Source organism: Mytilus trossulus, chromosome 11 (assembly GCF_036588685.1).
Source record: "Mytilus trossulus isolate FHL-02 chromosome 11, PNRI_Mtr1.1.1.hap1, whole genome shotgun sequence".
In the NCBI taxonomy this organism is placed as follows: domain Eukaryota; kingdom Metazoa; phylum Mollusca; class Bivalvia; order Mytilida; family Mytilidae; genus Mytilus; species Mytilus trossulus.
Window position 1 is genome coordinate 49,822,065 of NC_086383.1, and position 6,588 is coordinate 49,828,652.

General features: G+C 31.4%; 1 long non-coding RNA gene across 1 annotated transcript; it reads right to left on the reverse strand.

The window, feature by feature from the left end:
• Nucleotides 1–565: 565 nt before the first annotated feature.
• Nucleotides 566–6,251, reverse strand: LOC134691028 (uncharacterized). Its single transcript, XR_010102083.1, has 4 exons — nucleotides 6,162–6,251; nucleotides 3,759–3,806; nucleotides 3,299–3,379; nucleotides 566–622 (listed from the first exon to the last, which is right to left on the reverse strand). It is a non-coding gene; the product is annotated as an uncharacterized LOC134691028 (long non-coding RNA).
• Between the last annotated feature and the right edge of the window lie 337 nt (nucleotides 6,252–6,588).

A 6,588-nucleotide genomic window follows, 5' to 3' on the forward strand; every position in this document is an offset into this window, starting at 1 on the left:
AATGTTGTGAGAAATATTTCGACTATGGTGTTGTCTTATTTTTTTTCTTTTCTTTGTCCCCTTAATCTATTCCGCAACACCACAATTTACAAGTAAAAGGATGTGCTAGGATTGCAAATACAACAACCTGCCATTTAACAGTAAAAAAAATATCTAACCTTATAATGAACGTAAACATGACGCTGAATTACTGTAAAGAGAACACACACAATATGAGAAAAAAACATGATCTTGCTAAAAATACATCTGTACAAGCTTATCTGACTTATACAAGATATGAAGAAATATATGTGCTTTGTAAGTACTGCTCCAACTGTATTTCTAATGTCAAGGTTAAAAAAGATTTAAAAAGTCCTTAGTAATAAAACATGGATATGCAGTGGTTTCTTGAAATAGGTTCAGCATACGCAACATTACGTGATTTCTAATATTTGTACTATGTGCATATTGTGTGTAGATGTTGGTCAATCTTTATGCCATATGTGTAAAACTTCTCTTCAGAAAATATCGCTTTTAACATTCTGGGCACCATATGCCTTTAAAAATATCAAATATTTTGACAAACCTTTCGCCAATGATGCATTCTCAAGGTCAACATGTTTTCCCCGGACAGAGAATGGTCCTGTTAAAATAGCATTAAACTAGTGAAAAAGTATTCCTTTAAAATATGTAAGTATGTCATATAATTCTTCCCAGCAATGCTTATAACAGATATTAGACACTGACTCCTTGTAATGTATAATCATAGCGTAAATAAGTTTTGAATATAGCAGTCTGCATTTAAATTTGATGTGCTCAGACGAAGAGGCCTTAAAATAACGACTATTGTGTCAGTGCCGTAAACCGATTGATAATCGGCCATTTGACACATTTGCAAAGAGCGGTATCCCCAAAAAGTGTCTTTACATCGAGATTCCATTTACACACGAATATTTAAAAGTGATTACGGATTTTTTTAAAAAAATCAATTAAATAATGTGACTATTTTAAACTATTAAACAATGGAAATCAGTTATAAATTTGTTATCGTAAATTCTTCTGGAATCTTGAACTTTCGTCATTACACACATGTTATTCTTGAAATCATCTGTTCGGAACAATCTTTTATATCTATACAAGTGTCTAAAATATATCGACATACTTAAATAAAGGCAACAGTGGTGCATCGCTGTTTGAACGTCAAAAATTGATTGAGAGAAAAACAAATCCCGGTAGCATATTAAGCACATCAACTATAAGAGGAAAGCACTGGAGCAAAAGAAACACTGAAGTGCAACTTAAAACAAAGGCCAACAAACACGGAAGAAGACTATTTGATAACAACTGCCATATACCGGACTTTTATTTTTTTATTATTTATTATTATTACAAGTTTGATCGTTTATATCAATATACAATGTTATTTCCATTGTTTTATGCAATGAAGGTCTACATATAATAGTAATGCTGCAGCTGATTTAATAAGTTTATGTAAATAAATCGAAAAAATAACTTCGGTTTCTTTATAGTACAATCTGAATAAAATTTGGATCTATTATAATTTTCATTCGTATAGTTCTGGACATAATATTCAATTTCATGATGCTTGATGTATAGGGAAAACGGAAGTATTACATTTTCCCAGCATTAGGTTGGCCTTTTGTGTACCCAAGACAGGGCGAAGGAAGTCAACTTAAGAACGCTGTGATTGGATGTATTAAAGGGTACAAGTTTTTTTTTAATTATCTATTAATAACTGCAGTGTGTATATTTACAATATAAATTTTAGAATCTATTGAAATATTTTCTAGTGAATTATTCGAAAATGTTGCATAATTAGTAAAGGTTGAATCAAGTGCATTTGGTTACTATGCAATTATTCTAAAAATAGTAAAATCACGTGAAGGCCGCGTGGAGTCTGCATGCACAAAGCGTGATAGATATTGTTCGGAACCAAATTGCGTTCTGAAATTCTCTTGACTTTTTATTACTTTAACATATTCCCAATCATTTATTTATTTAGTATATTGATATATAATATAATAAAGCCTGACGAAAGTTCATTCTGTTGTTTCGGGATTGTTCTTAAATACTCGGATACATCGGGATTTTTCAATCTCTAAATTCTGAAAATCAAGTGAAGGCTGCTTGGAAATTGCATGCAGCAAAAAAAGTGAAACCTTTGGGGGAACAACTTAAAAGTAGCATGTTCTGACAGAATATTAGACTTAAGTGAAATGTTTTTGACATCTCTTTTGAAAAAGGTCAAAATGGCTGCCGTTGATATGGACACAGCAAAATTTGAAAAGTGAACCATTTACGGCCTTCAACAATGAGAAAATCAAATGCATTATATTTAGTTAGAATTTGTTGAAAAAATATGAAAAGTGAAGCATTTACGGGCTTCAACAATGAGCGAAACCAAATGCATTATATTTAGAAGTTGCTTTAAAAAATATGTAAAATGAAGCATTTTCGACCTTCACCAATTAGCTAATAGCAACTGTTGCCTAAAGAGTGTTTCAATGGAAGTCGCGAATTTCTGTATTCTTCCCATTATGATGTCATTGGTCTGTATTCTTTATTTTTGTTTAATTATTTTGTTAAAATTTCTTTATACTTTACTACCCTATTAGCCTTTATTTTTTTATATTGGGGTATAAAAGCGTAAAGTTTGCATTTACAGTTTAAGATGCCATAAATAAATTAATATAATTTCTGACACTATAAATTCTGTTAATAAGATATTTATTTAGGCGCTCCATAAAAATAACATGATAAGAATCAATCAAGTTCATATGGACAGGTTACTCGGACATTTTTCTATAAATAGAGAATCAGGTGAAAGCTGCATGGGTTCTTATTATAGGACATTAATCACGACCAGGTCAAAAATGTTGCATAATTAGTAAAGGTTGAATCAAGTGCATTTGGTTACTATGCAATTATTCTAAAAATAGTAAAATCACGTGAAGGCCGCGTGGAGTCTGCATGCACAAAGCGTGATAGATATTGTTCGGAACCAAATTGCGTTCTGAAATTCTCTTGACTTTTTATTACTTTAACATATTCCCAATCATTTATTTATTTAGTATATTGATATATAATTACTATCATTTCCTTAAATGCACTATATATTTTACTTTAAAAAAAATAAAGTAAAAAAAAAATAATAGCAAAAGCCTTAAGCATTTAAGATTTTGTTTTATAAAATCGTTTTGCCAAACATTAAGCACTTCATTGAGTCGTATTTTTTTTTCGGAAAGCATGTTTTGTTATTCCATTTTGCAATGTGAAAATATAAGATAAATATGTTTACTTAACAACTGCTTGTCCCGATTGACAACCAAGTTGATTGACGGAAATAGTGGTGCTTTTGGTTGACCTTTCCACTTTGCATCTACAAAAGATATATACTTTTATTGATATTTATAGTTTTTATAACCCACATTAATACCATGTATTTAAATCTTTTTATAACATACTGTATTTTTGAAATATCTTCTCTACCTAATTCAACTGCATTCTTTAAAATTCAAATGTGATTCGATTGAGAAAAGTTCGCCCTATTACATTCTTTCTCTCTGTTCTGGAATTTGACAGAAATGAACGATGTGTTAGTTCGGGAACGGGAAATATCATCAAATAATGAAGATTTTATATAAGACAAAAACAATTCTAGCTTTTTTTCTTTGAAATACACTGTAAGTATTCTGCTATTACGCACGAGTTACATTTATTTGGTTTAATTGAAATTATGGTATTTTATAACAGATTACCTGAATAAGAATATCTAACTACAGCCATCTTCCTCGTTGGTATAAAATCTGCATAAAACAATGTCTTTTAACCAATAAAATGCTTGATTTACAATTAATGTTTTATTTCACAAAACAACATGGAAACATATAGCTGAATTTTGTTTTGCAAAGCAATATAGATAATTTAAGTTTGAATCCTTTCTTGATAGTTTAATGAACTATTTTATATGTCAAAAAAGTTATCATGGTAGCTGAATAGTTTGCCATATAGAGTTTCTCAAATAAAAATATAGAGATATATCTATAACCAATGTATAAAGACTTTATTCTAAAAAAAATAAAGTAGAAATGTGCATGTAAAATATACTTCAAATTCTAGTGTTGTGTTTATAAAGCCCCTTTCTTATACATATATTTTCTTAACGATTTCTTATTGGTTTCAAAAATTCATCGATCCTTAACGACGATTGAGACCACTTTTACAACTGACGTAAAAGCTATTTCTAGCCATAACGAGCTATGAACGGCTTATGAATTAACCCAGACTATATACCGGGAATAGCGTATTTGCGTCAGCCACGCGTTTCGTCTACAAAGGACGCTGGAATAAAATAACAGGTAAAAAGGCCAAATAAAATACGAAGTTGAGAAGCATTGAAAAACACAAATTCATAAAAGTTTTGCTAAATACAGCTAAGGTAATATATTCAAAAATACAAAAGTTTTGTTAGCAGTTACTCTATTATTATAACCATATCAATGATAACACACAAGTTCTGACCACTGGGCTGGTAAAACCCTCAGGATAATAAAAAAAACCACCAGCAGAGGCATCGACCCAGTGATTGTAAATAAACTCATCACAGATACCAGGAATGTTGGTTTTTTTTTAAAATTTGCGTCAGACGCACCTTTCGCCTACCAAAGACTCATCAGTAACGGATTATAACGTGTTATACCGATGTAGGTACAAAAAAACACTAAACTCCGAGGACAATTCAAGGCGGAAAGTCCCTAATCAAATGGCAAGAATAAATGATAAAACAAATCAAACGAATGAACAACAACTGTCATATTCCTGACTTGGTACAGGCATATTCAAATGTAGAAAATGGTTGATTGAACATGGTTTTATAGCGCTAAACGTCTCACTTGTATGACAGTCGCATCAAATTCTATCAAATTTACAACGATGCGTGGGTACGACAAAGTTCCACTAATTCTTTCGAGTTTTTAGGATAACCACGATCAACTTATGGGCAATTCCGGACAGTTCATTATGCTGTAAAAAGTTCATTACAGTTGGCTATTCACCAAAGTCACCACTTTTCACCATACTCAGCAGTATTCACCAAATGTGTTAGTTAGGCATTGTTTACGTTATTTTTAGTTGCTTATATTAACGAAATATTTACTATAAATTAAATGGATTTCTTCTGACCCCTAAGAATCCATAGAAATGAGACCGAATCCACATTTGTTATAACTAATCATCTTTGAATCTGTATGGGGTCAGTATTGAACCGTATAAAGATTGTATAGCACACAGGAATGGTTATTAAAGAAAAAATAAAATGAAATAACATTAATAGATGACGCAACATTAATTTACGACCCAGAGGAGATTCAAAGTCACGTCACTTAACAATTATTTCATCACAAGTGTCCATAAGTACGACCTTTAATATCCCTCCCCAAATCGCATACAAAACGTATTTCGTAAAGTATACATATCTATTTCAATACAACTTTTACGTAAAGAGATTGTTAATGTTGTACTAACTAGTCAATATCGGTAAAGCCATCGTAACACAACCCGAATGAATAAACGACACGTAAACACTCGCAAGTATCCGTATATGATTCGTTTACAAATAGTAAACTAACGGTAAGACATCGTAAAAACCAATTGTTACGAGTCATTAACGGATTCTTCCAAGAAGACTTACGTATTACGTATTGTTGCAAGCGGTTTAATAGCGTTTGTTATACATACGGGTTGTAACATTTATTTACGAAAGAATCAATCCGTGGACAATCATTAGAAGATTTTTTTAATTTGTAACAATACCTGTCTCTCATTACAAAGATAATTAAAAATCCATAAGACTCTCTGCGAGTTGTGATGATTAATATGCAGCGAGTTATTAATTGCTGTTTGCAACTGAATACGATTTGCTGATTCGTAAGAATAATCCGTATATGAATAGGATCATAACTAAGGACAAACTATATGTCTCGAGGTTAATGCTTGGGCACAACAGGTATTACCGCTGCTTACCTTGACTTATATGTGTATTACAATGTTTTTTGCAAATGTATATATATATATATATAAGAATAAAAAAAATATGTTATGATTTCAAATTAGATAATTTTCATCTAGAGACGAAATGGCGTAGACTAATCAGATTTACTTACCTTTGTATCTTCGGATTGATGATAAATACTTCTTGTTTGTATTAGAAATCGAAGAATTTACTGGCTTTTTTAACACTTGTTCTAAAAAAGAAATGCATAAAAAGGTATGATCACTCGCAGCTGATATTTTACAATGTGTATAAGCAAATAACATAATAATCGGTACAATACAATGACGCTGATAATGCTTGCTCAGGTATCAAATCCACGGTACGAATGTTACAGGGCGATTGAGCAGGTTCATGCAGGCGAAGGGAAGGATGTTCTATATAAACAGATAGAAGCAAGATATTTTCCTTATCGTCAACACTGTTATACCGAGTCCCCGTTCAATAAGGATGATACCCGGGTCAATATGGAAAAGGACAATAATGTTATTTTATAGGCTGTATTAAGCTTTTGATCATATGATGTCTATGTATGACTG